The sequence below is a fragment of the Rhinolophus sinicus genome, linkage group LG07, assembly GCF_036562045.2.
Source record: "Rhinolophus sinicus isolate RSC01 linkage group LG07, ASM3656204v1, whole genome shotgun sequence".
Classification (NCBI taxonomy): Eukaryota; Metazoa; Chordata; class Mammalia; order Chiroptera; family Rhinolophidae; genus Rhinolophus; species Rhinolophus sinicus.
In genome coordinates, this window is record NC_133757.1 from 51,074,760 (window position 1) to 51,095,751 (window position 20,992).

Below are 20,992 nucleotides of genomic sequence, written 5' to 3' on the forward strand. Positions count from 1 at the left end.
ATTTATTTAAAAAAGATGGATGTGACCACTTTCACATAGGTGTCTTTATACTTTTGATTTTTTTTTTGTAACATCCATTAGTTGGATTTTTTCCCTTTGTCTAATCTTAAAATCTCTTTTAGCATAATTATGATATAAAAATTTTGTTTGTCCCATTTTTCTCTTTTGTTCTCCTTTCTTAACTTTTAAAAAAAATTGAGTGCCTTTTACCCATAGCCTCACCAACAGTTGTTAAACTTGTAATTTTTTTTTGACAGCTTGATCACTAAATAATGGTGTTTCAGCCTACCTCTAATTTTTTTTTTTTTTTAATGAGTGAAGTTAAGGATGTCTTTCAAAAAACATTTCCTTTTCTCTTTCTGTGAATTGTCTGTTCCCATCTTAATCTTCTGCACCATACATCCCTTTTGGAGGAATAGATGGTATTTTTAGTGATTTCTGGGAGCTTTACATACGTTAGGAACATATGCTCTTTGTGATATGAGTTGCAAACATTTGTACAAGATTATAACTTGGATTGTTTTTGCTAATTTCATTTTTATTGTTATATAATGGAAGTTATTTCTTTTAAGACTTCAAAATTCAGTTTTTTACTCTTAAATATTCTATCCATTTATAATTTATCCTCATACACAGTATAGAATGTAGATCCTACTTTATTTTTTATAGCTGGTTATTCACTTGTTCCGTACTGGTTATTGACTATCCCATCTCTTCCTTATTATTGAGAGATACCACTTTAACCACAGGTTACTGTTGTATCTAAATTTCCGTTCATTCTGAATTGCTTTTGGACTTTCATGTTGCATTGGTATGGCTTTTTATTCACATGCCAATTTAATTATCGAAGCATTATAATAGTTTTATTCTTAATTGGGCTATTCTTCCTCAGATCTTTAGTTTCTAAAGGCGTCCCAGTTTATCTTTGTTTATTTTTCAACATTTTATCATGTTATCTCGTCTGCACCACTAATCCCACAGAAAAACCTGAAACCTGTTGTTCTTGATATAGCTATTATATTGAAGTAGAAATTAACTGAAGGTAAATTGACATCTTAATACTGAGTCTCCTAAGCAAGAGCATGGTTTGTCCTTTCATTGCTTCAAGTCTTCTGTTAATGCCTTTAGAAGTATTTTACATTTATTTTCTTATATTTATTATGTTTTTGAAGTTTATCTTTTTTATTGGTTTTGTGAGTCAAGAGCTTTTTAAATGAGTTTTGGTTTATATAAATGACAATTATTGACTTTATATGTTATTTTTTTTACCTATTTACCTAACCACTTTCTCTTATTTTTTTGTAAGTTTTCTGTTATATATCTTTTAGAAAAAATTTTAGCTATGCAATAATAACAACTTCAAGTAGTAATAATTTACTTCTTGATTCAGAATATTTACACCTGTAATTTCCTTCATTTTGTTTAATAATGTTGGCTAGTACTCATATGCTAATATGATGTTAACTAGTAGTGGTTATAGTGGACTTTCTTGTCTTATTTCTAACTTGGCAAATTAGTGGTATAGTTATGCATTTCATGGTATTTCTCTCAGGTTCAAAAAGTATATTTTTACAGGCTCTTGTTAGTGAATTTCCTCCACTGAATCCTCTTGCACACTTTGTACTTTTCTTTCTATTGCATGGCAGCTGCTGTTTTTTATAGAGCTTAAACAGTCTCCATTTATAGTTCCATAACATCATTGATTACTCCATCTTTTCCTTATTTATTCGCAATACTTACTGATTATGTTTGTCTCCTAATTTTACTGAAAATAAAGTGCTCTATTAATTATCCTTAATTTTTGCATGATTTCCAATAGGAGGAAGAAAGTGTTCCATGAACATTAAAAGTTCTAGTATGAAGTTTCATACTGAGAGTTGGGAGCATTCTGAATTAAACCACGCCTTCATTTTTCTTGTTCTCTGTATAGAACTGAAATATTTAGAGTTGCTTAGATTTGAGTGATCTTACTCCTCTCTTGGGGTACTGGCTATCATAAAACCAGCTTACTTAAAGCAGACAGTTTTGGCACACAGCTATGCTAAGTCTCAGGTAACCCCGAGACTTAGTTTTTGGTTTTTGTCAAAATTGCCCTTGTATTTTCAAGGCAATGCTCCATTATCTTTTAGCTTTCTGTGTTGCTGTGGTGAAATCTGGTGCCATTCTGATTCTTGATCTTTTGTTTGACACATTTGTTTTTTCCTACAAAAACCTTTAAGCTTTTTGTCTTAATAATGTCTTTGTCTGGGTCTCTTTCACCCGTTGTGCTGGGCACATTGGTGGGGGATTCTTTTGATAAGGATCATCCCCTTCGGTTCTGAGAACTTTTCTTGAATCATGTATTTGTTTCTTATTTTTTTTGTTCTCTCTCTCTCTCTCTCTCTCTCTCTCTTTTTGGAACTCCAATTATTTGGATATTGGGCATCTTGGATTGGTCCTCTAAATTGTCTTTTCTAATTTTATTCTACTTTTTGAAAAATTTTGATTTTTGCTGCCATATTTTGAATTTTAAAGGTTTTTAAATTTATTCTGATACTCGTTTTAGTAGCATCCATTCTTATCTCATGGATGCAGTGTCTACTGTCATCTCTCTGAGGATAAAAATAAGATAGGTTCCCCCCCCCAAGCTATTTCTTAATGCATGTCGTCCTTTCCTCCAAATTGTCATTTAAAATTTTTGTTTATTTTGGCCTCTCTTTTTCACAGTAGAGATTTTCTTTAAAATGTCTGGCGATATTTGCCTCTGCTTATTTTATTTTATTTTTTATTAGTTTCAGGTGTGCAAAACAATGTAACAGTTAGACATTTATACCCATCACAAAGTGATAACCCCTGCTTATTTTTAAAAGTGGGAAATTGAAAGACAAAAACTGTGCATGGGTAGGAGTTGTCAGGTATTTGTGTCACTGTTAAATGATCTGGCTGGACTGTTTTGTAGCAGAATTCCAAGTTGATATCATTAGATTGTTCTTAGACTAGATTGATCATCGTAAGGTTCCTTTTGCAACTTCATGGCTTCTGGCTCCAAGAAGGAGAAGAAACTTAGAGGTCTCAAAGTTCAGTGCGTCAACTTTCAGTTAATCTTTATGTTTTCAATACATTTTTCCAGCTCTCTTTTTATCCTCTCTAGAAAATAGACCTCAGTCTTCTGCATGGATGAGAAAGAGGGATATTTGCCTTGATGTGCAGGGTATAGGATGGGTTCTGTAAGTCCATCTGCTTCTTCAACAAACTTTTATGCCCTACCTTTCCTCCCATTCCTAGAGATTCCTAATGCCAGCCAGTGTGGTGCCCTAGGAGGGCAAGGAAGTGTAAATTTAATTGCTTCCCAACTTTCTTCTGTCTTTCTCCACTGCTGTTTAGGATTCAACTTTCTTGGGTCTGTTGAGTTAATCATTACTCTTCACTCTGCTTTCCAGTATCCAAATTTTTGTCACCATTATTTCCTTTTCTGATATTTTTGTCTTTGATAGTACTTTTAGTGGGGATTCAGGAGGAATCAGAAGTTCATGCATGTATGCAGTTCCCTTTGACTAAAAATCTGACACATATTTTGAATTAATTGTTTTTATCTTTCTTAATTTAGATGGAAAATTATTACATTATATAATTAACTTTTCTAGTGAGATATTCAATTTATCAGAATTAAGATATTTGCCACATTGATATATGTATATATATAATATTCATTTGAAGCATATAAAGATATTAATGACTATTTTATATTATTATATGCGATGTATGAAAATAGTGATCTGATGCTCCACTTGATTTGATACTTTTGTGTTTTTTTTAATTAAAGTTTATTGGGGTGACAATTGTTAGCAAAGTTACATAGATATGGACAGATAATTTTCGACCAAGAAGCCAAAAACACAATGGAGAAAAGACAGCCTCTTCAATAAATGGTACGGGGAGAATTGGAAAGCCACATGCAAAGGAATGATACTTCAGCTTTTATCACTCAGCAGATGCCCATGTGCTTTATGGGAAGTTCTTCTTTATGGGGAGTTCTTCTTTACTTTCAGGGACTGACTCTGAATTAATCTAAGCCAATCAGGGTTGTTCATTCCCTTTGCCAATGATTGATTTAGTAATGAGTGACCAATAACACTGAGAAGTTTGGGCAGTCTCTCTTCTAATTTTTGTACGTAGATAAAGTGAGACTTGCAACTATTGCAGTTATTTTGAACTGTTAAGGGACAAAAGCCACCACACTAAGGATGGCACAGGGAAAACCTGGAAAGAACCGAGGCCTTTGATGATGTGGTTGAATCATGGATTAACGAACTCATCCTGGCTCTGTTCTAACTCTGGAGGTTTTGCTATATGATATCACAATTCCTATGATTGTCATAAAAAAAAATCAGTCACCATAACCATTACTTGTAGCTGGCTAAAAAAAATCCTAAGTAAGTAAACATTCTAAGGCTCAAATGACATAAATATTAAAGCTCAAAACTACAGGTTTCTGAGAGGTTAGTGATTATTGTTTTTCACTAAAATCAGCTGAATTGGACATTTATATCATGTTTTTTCATTAATGTTGTCTTGGCTAATAACTTGTGTGGATCTGACATTTTAGTTGTTTAGTAAAACTGGTAATTTTAATCTTTTGTTTTAATATGATACAGGTTGACCTGACATTTTAATAAATCTGGCTCCTAGGACTGATTAAAGATACATCTTATTTGTTGAAATACATACATTTTCTTCATGAGATTGGTTTTCTTTTTTATCTGTCATTTGTCTTGCCAAAGCTTTTGAAACATATGTTTTTGATATGCCATTACAGTTTTAATTAATATTTTAGATGCAAAAGGTGACAGTTTAAAAGATTGTTTTGTTAGTGGCTTATCCTTAAAAGCAAGTGGCATTTGGTTTTATTTTACAATAGAATTTAATCTTACATGTTTTTTGTTAAAGTAATGTTAACCAAAAAATCTCTTATTGAACTATTTGTGGTGAGCTTTTTAAGGATGTTTAAGATTTCACATGCAGTTTAACTGATCACAGATGAAGTTGTAAATTAATACCTCATGAGCGTATTTGACTGCAGGGCATTGTTTGTGAATCAAAACTGCTTTGTTCCTGTAAACTGTGAAAGAGGTTTAAGCATATGGATTAAAATTGCATGGTGATACCAGTGTACTTAGGAAAAGACATTGTAGTTGGATCATTTAAAATGTACTAAAATATTATGAATAGCCATCAATTGTAATAATTCCCTTAAACTTTTAAGAGTTGTAAGATTTAGTTTTATTCCTTTGTTGGATTTAACCACCTTAATAAGGAATTGTTTTGTTGCTTTTAAAGCTGTACATAGTAATAAGAATAACCATGGATACAGTATGGTTATGAGAACAGCTAAAGTTTCCCAGAGAACATGCAGAAGTGTTCACAGTTGTATCAAATATGTACATGAGCTTTTCCCTTGTTTTCATTTGTCATTCTCTTACCAGAACCTAGTATGAATAATTGTTCATTGGTATCTTCTAGTATAAGATTGTTAAATGTAGGTTGTTTAGTGTAAAATCAGATTTTTTTTTACTGTTATTTTTGTTTTACAATATATGAAAGTCACTTGACGTAGAATGCACTCTTCTGGCCGTGATAAGCTGTATCTATTGAAACAAAAGACCAGAAAATAGTCAAGGAAGTCTTGCTCTGGAAGGCAGCAGTAAGAGGAAGCAGAAGCAAGCTTTAATTCACTTCTTTAGTCAATAAGGCAAACACTAAATCGTGCTAAGGAAAGGTTGTCGAGAAGTGTTTGGAGTGTCACCCTTTTAAACTCCTTCAGATTCTTTGAAAACTTTGGTACGTGTTTTACAAATATTCTATTTTCAACTATTTTCTTAGTTCTCATGGGGATGGCATTTCCAGCACTAGTTATCACACTTCCTTAAACTCCTCTGTTAGAACTACCTTTATTTCTATTCCACTTGAGCAACCCTCTTTTCATGTTTTGAACCTAGTTCCAGCCCGTAACTGCTTTAAAAAAATCTGTATCACTTTCCTATTTAGCTCCTTCCCATTTTCATATTACTCTCTTAATCTAGCCTGAGTGACACGGTCAGTTATTTCAACTACGTTTTATCATTACCTTCAATTCTCTCTCCCTTTTGACCCTGCCAGTTTCTAAACCTGGGTCAGTTTAATTGTGCACCTTGCTTCTTGACTTTTTATCACAATTAACTTATTTTGTTATACTAGATGTTTTCAGCCATCTTTGTTCCTACTCCTTAAACCTCCACAAGCATATTATTCTCCAGCTCTTATTACCATTTGAAATGGCTCTCAAATCTCACCCCTCTTTGCTATTTTCATGTTTCTTACCTGAATCATCACCTCTTGCACTAAGTACTGGATTCCTCTCCTCCCTGGCTCCATTTCTCCAGTGGTTCTTTCTTTCCACCTTTTTCTATGCCAACAACATGTGAGGGGTTGGATCCCCATCCAACCACCCTCTCCCTCTTAAGAGAAGCTCACTTCAGTAGTAATCGTTGACTGAAGCGCCAAATCTTCTGGGTCTCTGTGTACCGTGTATTTGGTTTTGAAGACACCCTAGAAGTGGTTCGCTTCCTTCTTTCTGAGGTCCTAAACGGTCTTTTGCAGGACTTCCTCAATTCTATCTTCTGTAGTGCTCTACGAATCATCTTTCTGAAAAGTGGATTTACTCACTTTACAAATGTATAGTAACTTATTTTTTTTGCTGAATACTGGATTAACTGCTGGAGTAAGGAAGATGAATTCTAAGGTGTTAGCCTTTGAGAAAAATATTAATGACAAGGTACATCTGTCATTTACTGGAACTCGTATGAAGTGCTACACACTTCCTGTACTTAGCCTTATAGGAGTCCTCAGGGTAGGGACTCTTAGTCACTGTACAGATGAGCAAACCGAGTCTCAGAGAATTCTGAGTAGTCACATGGGTAGTAATTTAATGTGATAAGCGTTATGAAAAATACTTGAAAAGTCACCTCTGAGAGCACAGAGGAAAGAAACCTAGTTTAGGATTGGAAGATTAACAGTTAAGCAGAGCTTCACAGAGAAGATGATGCCTTAAACTGAGTCTTTCAAGGCGACTGTGAAGTTAGACAAAGAAAGTGATAGACAGGGAGCTATGTGTGTGACCTGGTTATGCTTGTAACAGTCTGTGCAACAGACATGCAGAGACGTGAAAAACCTTTTCTATGGGGACACCTCAAAATGACTGAAGGACAGTGCTTGAGTTGGGGCATTGAGAGGGATTTTAGTACATATAAAGGCATTAAACCAGGTTGTAGTGTACAACACACCACACACACACACACACACACACACACCCACCCACCCAAGGAGTTTCGATTTATTTTAGTAGGTGATGGGAATGATTTTAAAGAGGAGAGTTAATTGATTAGATGGTATGGAGAATGGATTAGAGGGAGGCCTTTCTGCAAAACACCTGTTAGACTGTTGGAACAGCCCAGGTAAGAAATGAGGCCCTTGAAATGTGGCAATGACATTGAAGGGGGAAGAGGTGGAACTGAAGGCTGTTGGGAGGTAGAATCAACAGACTTAGTGGTGTGAAAAGTGAGTTTCTCAGGTTATACTCAGCTTGGGAGAGTGTTGTGTCAATCTGAGATAAAGCATATGAATAATAATACATGTTCTTATTACAGGACATTCTTAAGGCCTTAATAGGCTCTGAATAAATATTTGTGCAAGCTGCTTCCTAAATTGTCTCCCAGGTTTTTATTGAAGTGTGTTCTTTAAACACCTTGGCCACATATGGGCATTGAGACCTTTTTACTTATCAAGCCTTAACTGAATGCCCAAGGGCCCGTGAACATCTAGGTCCTGGGAAGGGGTACAGTGGGAGTTCTAGGACTTACCCATTTAGTTGAACCTTTTGGTTTAAACAGCTACTGAACTTCCAGTTTTCACATTCGTCAGCACTGAAAACTAACTTTTATTAGAGATCACATAAGTCAGTATTGTGGCTAAAAAAAAAGTGACCATAATATATAGAAGTGAACTTTTAAAACCTCACTGTAGACTCATTTGCCTGAAAGTCTCATTGTTTTTGACCAAATTGATAAATTATTAAAATATTGCAGTGAAGTTGAGTGTATTAGAGGGATCTCTTTGCATACGTTTGGCGTGAAACCTTTGGTAACTATTTAATATAGTGGAAAATAGGATCTAAAATGGGTCACATTGTTACTTTTCATTCTTTATATCCCTGGAAGTCATTTTGCCTTAAGTTATTTAAGAGATTATTTATGTGAAAAGTAAGTAATGTTTTATAGGCCTGTATTGCAGCTGATTGGAGGAGGGAGGGTACTTTGAAATATTCCGGTAGGTAAGAAAGGAAAATACCAGAGTGAAGCAGCTCACGCTTGATTGTTGAATTAAACCATGATGTTGTAGTATAAAGCCTGGATTAAGCCAGTAAAGTTATTGCAACTCAAACATTGCACACACACACAAACTGTACAAACTAACATACATGCACTGAAATCTCATGACTACTTCCATGAACTACATATCATTTTTGTTATGACATTGTGCTTTACACGTTGCAGGTGTTTAATAAACATTTGTTGAATTGAACTAAATAAACATTTCACCTCTCAAAACTATATGAAGATTAAGACTAAGCAAACATGTCCTTTGAACCGTGATGAAGGTTAAAGGTACTTAAAATGTACCCTTATTTAAAAAGTATTATGTTTCTTACCAATTGTTGACAATTTTGAAAATACATTAAAATGAAAAAAAAAAAAAAGATCACCAGTAATTCCACCACAGGTGGAATATTCCTGTTACCATTTTGTATTCCCTTCTAGCAGATATTTCTGTTAAAAATGGTACTACATTTTTTAAAAAGAGATGAGTACTTCAGGAAAGTTGCTATCAGTTTCTTAAATAGGTGCCTTTAAAAAAAGTTGGCTCTGAAGTGATCTCCTATAGTGAATCTTATTTTGATGATTTTAAAAGGCCACCACTCCCCCCAAAATAAAGGAAAGAAAATTCTCCTTTGTGGAAAAAGGAGAGACTCTAGATGGAATATATGATGTCATAATACACTTGAAAATCGGCTCATTTCTGTAGTTATATGGACAATGAGTAGTATACTCATTCTTAAAATATTTTTACACTCTTAGGATTCTTGGCTATATGTGACAAGAAATCTAACTAGGACTAGCTTAGGCTAAAAAAGGAATTTAGTAACTCAAGCCACTAAACTTTATTCACACAAAAGTATGGGTACAGTTGGGCCTTAGGGATGATTAAATCTAAAGACTCAAAAGCTATCAGATTTTTCTTTATTCAGTTCTTTCCTTTGTCTGTCTTTGAGAGTTACCTTCAATTTATCAGACTGATTCTCGATACTTCTTCCTCTCTTTCTTTCCTTTGACTGTGCCTGTAATCGTCTTATGCTGCCTTTTCTCGCTAGTTTGAAAAACTATCAGTACTGTTGATTAACTAGTAATTTCAGATGTTGTTTTTATTTTTATGCAAGATGAATATCCAGAAAAAATAGTTTGGTTTAATATTTTTATAAGATTTACTATGTATTTCACTATTCTTCCTCAAAAGAATAATATTAAATGAAATAACCATGATTGGATTCTCATTTGCTTACTGGCTAAAAAAAAACCCTATCATTTTACACAAGAGACCAGGAGATAAATTTTAGTATTTGTGACCAATATTCATGTTCTAAGGTATTAATTGCTTTTATGAAAGCAGTAAATGTTTTACCTAAAGAATAAGAAAAAAATTAATTTTTTTTGTGACTTACACAAAAAATGGAAAGTTTTCTCCATTTTTGATAAATGCTTTTTTCTTTTTAAACTTTACATTTTTCCAGGGTTTACTTCTTGCTGATCAGTGAATGTGCTAAATGTGTTTTGTTAAGGTCACCCTTTAAGATTGCTCTTATAGACTAAAGAGAGGCACTGAGTTTTCTAATGTTGTAGAAGTTATATTTAGCTGTTGGTATTTCAAGTTGGAACACTTCATTCTACTGTGTCTTTAGTTAATGAGTCATCTGGAGAAAATGGGCTGCCTCTTGCTTTTAGGGAAGAGCCTGTAGCAAATAATAATAAGTTAAACACTGTGGGAGATTTTCTGCCAAGAAACAAACTTAAAATGGAAAATGTTTTGTAGTACATTTCATTATGCATACGTGAAATATGCTAAAGGATATAGAAGCATTTTGCTCATTATTATCTTCAACTGATAAAAACCAAAAAAATAATAATCCCGCTGTCACATACAGCAAAAAGAAAGCATTTTCTATTAAAGCATTCTGTAGATTTTGAGTTACAGACAAGTGGGAAGCCAGCATAAACTTTATGAAATTCTTTTATATACGGGATATACCACAGTGGTCAAATCTTGATAATTGTCAGTAACAGGAAAGTATTGTGATTATTGAACTAGGGTTTTATTTTAAAGTATTCTTATATTACATCTCTCAACTTATTCTCCAATATTTTTTAATGTGGTAAAATACATATAATATAAAATTTACCATTGTAACCATTTAAAAAAATTGAAGACCTAATTGGCTTTATTTTATGAATTGCATAGCATTCCATCTGGTAACTACTAGAAGAGTGCTCCCCCATCTTAATATTTTTAACTGCACAGTTCAAGTGGTATTAAATACACCCATAATGTTGTGCAGCCATTACCACCATCCATCTTATAAGTCTTTTCATCTTGTAAAACTGAATCTCTATACCCATTAAACGATAACTTCTCTTTCCCCCTTTCCTCCAACCCCTGGCAATTACCATTCTACTTTTTGTCTCTGATTTTGAGTACTCTAAGTACCTCATAGAAATGAAATTATACAGTTGTGTTTTTTTGACTGGCTTATTTCACTTAGCATAATATCCTCATGGTTCATCCATGTTGTAGCATATGTCAAAATTTCCTTTCTTTTTAAGGCTGACTAATATTCCATTGTGTATATGTATGTATATATGTGTGTGTATATGTGTATGTATATATGTATATACACATACAAATATACACATTTTGCTTATCTGTTCATCCGTTGATGGATACTTGAGTTGTTTCCACATTTTGGCTATTGTCAATAATGCTGCTATGAACATGGATATATGAATATCTCTTTTGAGACCCTGCTTTCGGTTTTTTAGGGTACATACCGAGAAGTGGAATTGCTAGATCATATGATAATTTTATTTTTAATTTTTGGAGGAACCACTGTACTATTTTCCACAGTGGCTTTACCATTTTACATTCCTACCAACAGTGCACAAGGGTTCCATTTTTTCCATATCATTGCCAATACTTTTTTTGTTGTTGTTGTAACTTGTGTTATGTCCCGTGCCATGTAAGTATTTTCAGGCTTTTTGATGGTAGCCATCCCTAATGGATATGGATGTGAGATAGTATCTCGTAATTTTGATTTGCATTTTCCTAAAGATTATTGATGTTGAACATCTTTTCTTATGCTTATGGGCCATTTATGTATGTTCTTTGGAGAACTATTTATTCACATCCTTTGCCCATTTTTGAATCAGGATGTTTATTTTTGTTGTTGAGTTTTAGGAGTTCTCTATATATCCTGGGTATTGATGCCTAATCATATACATGATTTTTATGTATGTATTTTCTCCCATTCTGTGGTTTGCCTATTTAGTATGTTGATACTGTCTTTTGATGCATAAAGGTTTATAATTTTCATGAAGTCCAATTTGTCTATTTTGTTGTTGTTACCTGTGTTTTTGGTATCATGTTCAAGAAATTGTTGCCAAATCCAATGTTGCCTTATGGTTTCTCCTAAGAGTTTCATAGTTTTGGCTCTTAAATTTAGGTCATTGTCCATTTTGAGTTAATTTTTGTGTATGGTGTTAGATAAGGGTCCGACTTCATTCCTTTGCATGTAGCTGTCTAGTTTTCCCAGCACCACATGTCGAAAGACTGTCCTTTCCCCTTTGAGTGTTCTTGGCACCGTTGTCAAAACTCTTTTGACCATACATGTGAGGGTTTATTTCTGGCTTCTCTATACTATTTCATTGGTCTGTATCTCTGTCTTTATGCCAGTATACACTGTTTTGGCCACTGTAGCTTTGTAGTAAGATTTGAAATCAGGAAATGTGAATCTTCAGCTTTGTTCTTTTTTTTTATTCAAGATTGTTTTCAAGATTATATTTGGGGTCCCTTGAGATTCTATATGAATTTTAGGATGTGTTTTTCTATTTCTGGAAAAAAAGTCATTGGGATTTTGGTAATGTGCGGAATTTTTATAGTTTTCTTTGTTACCTCATACTTACTTTGTATGACAGCTTTACAGTATTAGAAATGCTTTGATCCACAGTGAAGGATCTGCAGACCTCATATAAGAACAGTTTTCAAATGGGGACTATGAGAAGCCACACAACCGAAACAACTCAGTTCCATTCCTCTCAGATTTACTGAAAGCTCTCATGGGTCAACCTGTATAGATTTGAGGGGAGAAAATCTTTACCCACTGTTTAGTTTCCACTGAGCTTGGACATTTATTCACGTCATCACTACTGTAAATAATAATAACAATAACATTTGCTGAATTGCTGCCCAATAACTCTTCCCTTTAACTTCTAAGAACTTGTACAGTGTAATATCCTCATCAGTGAAATTGAGACCCATGTATTATTGTTTTCCATTTCTACATGTACTCCTAACCAGTAAGGTATGAAAATGGCAGTGGGAATTATTCTTTTAGGAAAAATGGAATTCTGATTTTTCTAGCATCCCCCTTTATCAATCTGAAAATCTTACCCTTCTAACTTGGACCAACATCTATAAATTACAAAATGAAACAATACGTGACCACCCTATGTAAGGAAGTGGAGGTGGATGGCCATACAAGGTTCCCATGATGGTTTCTGTTAAAAGCTTGTTCAAACTAATCACTACGTGCTTTGAAACTCCTGAGTTATTCTTCCAAATGGTCTGCCAATAGTTTGGTTATTTATTGAGCAAGATACCCTGAAAGATTAAACGTTTGTTTCAGATGCTTAAGTTCTTTATATAGAACTTCTTTATATATGCCTGTTTAAGTTCTTTATATATTCTAACTCGTCAAATCCTGTTCAGAATTCTACAGTCTAAGTACTATTAATTTCCCCCTTTTATAATTCGGAAAGTGTAGCACAAAGAAATAACATCACCCCAAGTAATACTGATGGTAAGTGGTTGGGGCCAGGATGGCTAACCTAGGAGCCAATGCTTGCGGAAGAGTGTGGGGAACTAGTCGGTCACTGTAGCAGGGAGTGTGGATGGAGGAGAGGGTGGGTAGGGTGGGAGAAAGAGCATGGAGGATGTATTGAGATGTTCCCTGTTTCACATGCAGTGTAGGAAATTTCCAAGGGAATGACTGCAGTGTCCATTAGAGAAGGCAGGGTTTGCATTCGGGGTGAAGGACCTGTAATTCGAGTTCAGAAGCATCCTGACCTTGCACTAATGAGCATGAAGAGGAAGGCGCCTGGGGTTAGTTTCAGAGTGATGGCTACATTCCCAGGAGCCTCATACTTGTATTTCTCAGTCAGTTTTGTTGTTACCTTCATGTCCTTATTTCAAAAAAAGAAGAAATTCTTTGAGAGTGGATAGCTGGCAAAGGATGTGGGACAGACCAGTTCTAATTTGGGCTGCCTTTGTGTTACATATGTCACAGTGATTGCATACTTCAGTTTTCTCATCTACACAACATTTTGTTCTTCCTGACTTTTCTTGTAGAAATGAAAGGCAGCACGGAATGAAGAAAAGTATATCATACTGAAAAATGGGAAATTTTAAGGTCTTAGAATTCAAATTTTTGATACAAGATGTCCGTTTTGAAGGAAACTTACCAGGTCTTCCTTGGGCACAGAAGACCAAGAACTGTGGAACTATTTTCTTATTCTCAAATGTATTTATTTACTGTGGATCTGTCTTATCTAATCTAGAACTGTTGTGAGTTTAGTTTTACCGTGTTTGCCCGAAAATAAAACCTAGCCGGACCATCAGCTCTAATGCGTCTTTTAGAGCAAAAATTAATATAATGCAGCCGTTATGGAAGGCGGTGTAGAGGTTCCTCAAAAAAATTGTGAATAGAATTACCATATGACCCAGCAATCCCTCTCCTGGGTATCTACCCAAAAAATCTGAAAACATTTATACATAAAGACACGTATGCTCCAATGTTCATTGCAGCTTTGTTTACGGTGGCCAAGACATGGAAAAAACCAAAATGTCCTTCGATAGATGAATGGATAAAGAAATTGTGGTATATATACACAATGGAATACTATTTGGTGGTAAGAAAAGATGATATAGGAACATCTGTGACAACATGGATGGATCTTGAGAGTATAATGCTAAGCGAAATAAGTCAGACAGAAAAAGCAGAGAACCATATGATTTCACTGATATGTGGTATATAAACCAAAGACAACAAAAGAATAAGACAAACAAATAAGAAACAAAAACTCATAGACACAGACAATAGTTTAATGGTTACCAGAGGGTAAGGGGGGAAGGGGGTTGGAGATGAGGGTAAGGGGGATCAAATATATGGTGATGGAAGGAGAACTGACTCTGGGTGGTGAACACACAATGGGATTTATAGATGATGTAATACAGAATTGTACACCTGAAATCTATGTAATTTTACTAACAATTACCCCAATAAATTAAAAAAACATTAATATAAGACCTGGTATTATAAACTGTATTGTATTGTATTGTATTGTATTGTACTGTACTGTACTGTACTGTACTGTAGACTCGGTCTTATAGTAAAATAAGACCAGGTCTTATATTAATTTTTGCTCCCAAAGATACATTAGAGCTGATGGTTTGGCTAGGTCTTATTTTCGGGGAAACACGGTATCTGCTATACCAAGAATCCCAGTCCTTTCTTCATTTTCTTCATTTACAAAGGCCATAGGAAATACACTGGAGTGGAATTTGGGCCTTCTGGTTTTGCCTTTAAAGTCTGCCTTTTGGTTGTCCTTGCACATGATAGTCAGGATATAGGTCAGTTTCTGCCATGGGAAGGAAGCACCTATTGTGAAGTCTCGAGGAATCGTTTCTTTGCAGTGAAGTGGTGTGTCCTATGTATGGCCTAGCTCTCTGTGTCCTTAATCGTAGCTATTTTGAAATGTTGGAGAATCAGTCATGTTTGAGAGATTGATTAATTTATTTGTCCTTTCAGCATTTATTTAATGAATGTGCTTGCATTTTTGATATCCTAAACTCAATATTTCCAAAACTGAGCTCCTAGTCTTTCCCCCAAAAACTTGTTCCACCTGTAGCCTGTTCTGTTTCACTTGATGGCAACTTTATCCTTCTGGTTGTTCAGGCTAAAAACCATAGAGTTACTCTTGATTCTTCTCTTCTTCTCATAGCACATATCCAGTCTTTCACATGTACTACTGATCCACCTTGAAATGTATCCTGAATCCAGTAACTTCTTACTGACACCCCTACAGTCACCTCCCCCCCTGCTTTGTGGCACCATCATCATCCTTTGCCTGAATTAGTACAATAGCCTCTTAACTAGTCTCTGTCCTTCCACCTTTGCTGCTTATAGTCTTAGCACAGCAGGCAGGTTGACTGTTTTTTTTTTGTATCCAAAATGTGTTTATTGGGATGGTTCCTCACTCATGCTGATTGAGGGTACTTTTCATGCTGCTTCCTTCTGAAGGAGCATCCTTGTAAACTTAGCTTTTCCTCCAGTGGAGCAGTCAACATGCAAAACTACCATTTGTGCATGGCTAACGACAGTGGTGATTTTATAGCCTCCGGAACCTTCCACATCCATGAAGTAGGGTTTGGGTTCTGCACCAGGGCGTCTTGTCTTTCCTCTTCTCTTCTGGAGAGAGATGAAGGAGATCCTTAGCCAGAGGCATGTTCTCATGAGGATGTCATCACCTCTGGAAAGCCAGGTTGACTTTTTAAAAACAAGTCAGATCACAACACTGATAAAAATAAGTAAGGTATAGAAATGGTAAAGAAATGAAATATTTGCGGGTGAAATTATTGCATTTTTGTGAAACTCAAAACGTATCAAGTGAAAAATAATTAGAAACAAAAACATTTACTTGGTGGATGATTATAGAATTAATATGCACAAATATAGTTTTACACTTTTGTATGTGTAGAGAGCCACAGATGATAAATCATCAGTAATATAAACTAAACAGAGTACAACCACACATCAAGAGACTAGTACAAGTGGGGTTTATTTCAAAATGAAGTATAGTTTAGAATTAGGGAATCTATTAATATGATTTACCATGTTCCCCACAACTGCTTCCCAGAGAGTTTCTACTGTTTGCTTAGCAACTCCAGACCAGCTAAACAAATGAATTCTGCTGTCTAGTGGCTGAACCACACCTTCTCAAATGAGGTCTGATCCAGATTTTTCTTTCCTGGGGTACTCTTCAGTCAGCCCTAGAGTACCATATATCTTATAGATAGTCTTTTATCATAGTTAGTAATTCTTCTATGTTAAGCTTCTCCTGTTTATGATTATTTTCGTAGATGCAAAAAATGCATTTGCAAAATCCAACATTCATTCTTTGATTAACTTTTAACGGATTGAAGTATAACAAACATAGGAAAGTATACAAATCATAACTGTACAGCTGAAAGAGTTACCTCAAAGTAAACACAGTACATGTTTAACCAGCATCCAGTTCTAGAAACAGAACTTGGCCAGCAGCCCAGAAGTACCTGCCCCCAGCACCCCCTTCCTGAAAGGTATCCACTATCTTACTTATACCACCAGAGATTTGCTTTGCAGTTTTTGAACTTGAAATAAATGGAATCACGTAGTGTGTAGTTTTCGTCTCTGGCTTCTCTGGCTCATCCTTGTTTGTGTGACTTATACATCATTACATGTAGTAGTGCTTTGTTCATTTTCTTTTCCTGTGTCCTGTTCCACTGTATAAATCTATCTCAATTTATTTTTATATTCTGCTGTTGATGGATATTTGGGTTCTTTCTAATTTGGCTCTATTACAAATAATGCTAGTAATGAATATTCTTGTTTGTGTCTTTTGGTATTCACGTGCACACAGTTCTGTTGGAATTTTCTGTAGGATGTTAATGCTGGGTCACTGTGTATGCTTGTCTTAAATTTTACTAGATATTGCCAAAAAGATTCCCAAAGTTTTGTATTCCCATTAGCAGCAGGATTGAGAGTGCCAGTTATTCCACTGATATTTTCAGTCTTCTAAATTTTTGTTTAGCCATACGGGTGGGTGGATAACGGTATGTCATTATACTTTTATAGTTTTAAATGTATTTTCTTGACTATGACTGCTAATGAAGGTAAGCATTTTCTTATGTGTTTATTGAACATTTGGACATACTTCTTTTTGAATTGCATGTTTAAGTTCTTTTCCCCAGGTTTCTATTGGATGTTTAACAATTTTTGATCAATTCATAGGAATTCTGTATGTATTCAGGTTATATAACTCATTTTGATTGGCAAGTGCCTTCTCTGACCCCAAGACTTGCTTTTTCACTCTCTTAATGATATCTCTTCATGAGTAGATGTTCTTCATTTTAACGTGGATACTCTTTTTAGTGTTTGTTTGTGCCTTTTTTAACTCTTTGGATGATTTTGCCTATGATTGAGGTTATTTTTTTCTTAAATGTTTGATAAAATTCACTGATAATGCTATCTAGACCTGGAGGTTACTTTGTGTGAATATGTCATTAAAAAATAATTAAAGGATTTTAAAGATTTTTGTCTACTTACGTCATCTTTGGTAAGATTTGTATTTATAAGTATGTGAACATTCTGTCTAAATGTTAAAATGTTTTGGCATACACTTGTTTATAATATTTTTCTGTGATCTTTTAATATGTATATGATCTATGGAGATATTCCCTTTTACATTTCTGCTAATGGTTATTTATTCCTTCTTTGTAAAGATTCATCAATTTTATTAGCCTTTTCAAAGCACCAAGTTTGGCTTTCTTGTTTCCCTGTAGAACATGCTTATTTTCTATTTCTATATATTCAGCTCTTCTCTTTGTTATTTTCTTCTTTCTTTGAGTTTAATTTACAGCTTTTTTTTCACTTGTAATGGATGCTTTACCATATAAAATATGTTTTTTATACATCGCAAAAAGGTTTGCATCAAGTCAGAGGCAATTTACAAATTGATAAAAATAATTGCCAATTACATCCCAGTCCAACTCCTCCTTTCTTATATGTAAAGACCTTCTAGAAATCAGTAAGAAAAGAGCAATGATTACATATTAATAAGGCGTAAGATGATGGATAGAAGAGTTAATATTAATGGCACTTAAACATATGAAAGGATGTTCATCCTCCCTCATAAGAGGAATTAAAAATAAACATGTTATGATAATTCCTATATTATATATTATATTATATTATTATATTGACAAGGATATAGAGAATAGGCACATTCATAACATGGTGGGATATAAATTGCCACAACCTCTTTCAATGAACAATTTGAATCATTTATCAAAATTTAAATGCCCTTTGATCTATGAACTGTATGTATGGGTAAGAATATTTGTTCCCATATTACCTATAAAAGCAAAAAAGTTAAACAAAACCTAAATATTCTAGAGATTAGGTTGTAGTTATACAATGGAAAACTAAGAAGCCACTAAAAAGGTGTTAATTGTTACAGAATAAGCTTTAGGAAAGATTGGTTGCTAAAATGTGTATTTTATTAAAGGAGTTTGTGGTTGAAGTATTTGTGTTTTGCATGCACATAGTGGATTCCTGAAGTCCCTTACTATGTATCTTGCCACAGGTAAATGCTTAGTGTTTGTTTCATTATGTTTATGGAATTGAATTGACTACTAGTGTTTAACAGAGGCTATTCAGTATTTCTTTTGGTTATATTGTATTTTCTTACTTATATTGTAAACTGATAGAAAATAGACGGTATAGACCATGTTATATACTTATTATATGCTCTACACTGCCTGGCATAGTACATTGAATGTTGTGCAGTCAAATTTTATAAATGCAAAATAGAATTAGTTGACACTCATTTATTTTACAGTTTCAGAACCTGTTCACATATCATCTTTGATGATCGTTTTCATAGCCCTCTGTGGTAGATAGGTACAACAATCATAATTTTATTTACATGTACAGAAGACTGAACTGAGCCCAAGTGAATAAGTATCTCCTTTAAAGCAGGGTTTGGCAGACCATAGCCTGTGGCCCACATCTGTCCCACCACCTGTTTTTGTATAGTACATGAGCTAAGAATGGTTTTTATATTTTTTAATGATGGGAGGAAGGAATATTATTCTATGACATGAAAATGATACTAAATTCAAATTTTAGTGTTCATAATTAAAGTTATTAGAAGACACTATTGTCTATTTATCTATATATTGTCTATGGCTGGTTTCCCACCACTGTGGCAGAGTTGAGTAGTTGCAACAGAGATTTGATGGGGCATGCTCATTGCTCATTCACATTGTTGCTTGGCATGCTATACAGCTCAGTGATGAAGTTGTAATTCAGTAGTGTTTCAAGTGTCATATGTACTGCTGTGCTATAACACTTCATATTTTATTACTAGTGCATACTCATCATGCCAAAACAAACAAAAAAAAGGAGAGAAAAGGGGACTTTGACTCTCACAGTTTTAAGGGAGAGTGGACCGTGGGTTATTTTATTAAGTTAGATTTTAAAACATTGGGTTTATTATGCTCTATTTAAAGAATATAATATTCATTGCCATTACCAGGCTAAGCACTTACAGTATTCAAACTCACAGGAGAGCAACTCTTATAAAAATTAGAAAATTTAAAGTATAATATCTTGTCCCAGCAGAAAATGAGGCTGCACCCACAGTAAGGTTTGGAGTGACTCATTTGTTAGTCAAGCAAAGAGAGCCATTTACCCATGGTGAGTTAATTGAACTGTGTTTTATTGTAGTAGCCGAAGAAATGTGTTCAGAGAAAATAAATTTAAGACTATTAGCCTTTAAAAATTGAGGATATTGGTAGCAACATCAGTAGTCAATTAAAGAAGAAGATAATGATTTTGAGTGATTTTCCTTGGCTCTTGATGCGTCAACAGATGTTTACCGACATTGCTGAGTGTTTATTTATTCAAAGAGGTAGTGCCAAGTTTCAAATGACTAAAGAATTAGTCTCCATGAAAAGTCTGTGTAGAACAACTGCAGGCAAGATTATTTTCAAAGAAGTTAAGGCAACACTATTTCAATATATGTAGTCTGAAGTGGAATCTGTTAAGATGTGTTAGAACTGATGGTGGAAAAAATATATGTGGAACAGAAAAAGAGTTAATTGGATACAGATACAAAGTTTGTGAAAATGTAAGTTTTTTTTAAACCTATGGTTATTCATTATATTATTACAATTAAAAATTGTAGAAAATATTTGAATCTGTCGTTTACTTTATCATTGAACTGGTAATATAAACAGTGAACTTCATTTGATTTCGTGAAGAGATAGTTCTGTAAGTTTTTGTCAGAAATTTGAGCTATTTGGCTTGCCCTAGCACCCATTGGTTGGTTTGATGATTGAAATTTTTTGGCCAGATTCAAATTTTTCTAGACAAGAAGAAGCTCTTTTAAGTAATTTTATGGAACATTGAATGGCTTTAAAAGTTACCTTTTGTTTCAGTCTTTATATTGTTTCTTAATGATATAATTGATAGTATCTTAATTCCAAGGAAAAACAGCACTTATATGTGAAACTTATACTATGGTAGTTATGTGACAGAGACTAAATGTAGTTTAAATCACAAGTAATATCAAACTACTTCGTGTACGTTTCATTCTATCAGAAGTTAAAACAAGAGATGTTATTTCCATTCCCACATACATTTGTAGCAGATATATTTTCCAGGCTGAAACTACAGTTCCAGCAGTATTCTTCAGACCTTGATGAAAGTGCAAAGGAAACTTTAAAAATCCTCTAACAATGTATTTGAGAAGCCTCCACCTAACCTTGAGTT

At 34.3% G+C, this 20,992-nt stretch overlaps 1 protein-coding gene and 1 pseudogene across 2 annotated transcripts in view; one reads left to right on the forward strand and one right to left on the reverse strand.

Annotated features, from left to right (window-relative positions):
* The window catches only part of ADK (adenosine kinase), a 450,882-nt gene that overhangs the window by 110,696 nt on the left and 319,194 nt on the right, over positions 1–20,992 (forward strand). The window lies entirely within an intron of this gene.
* On the reverse strand, positions 15,655–15,902 carry LOC141572776 (small ribosomal subunit protein eS27-like; annotated as a pseudogene).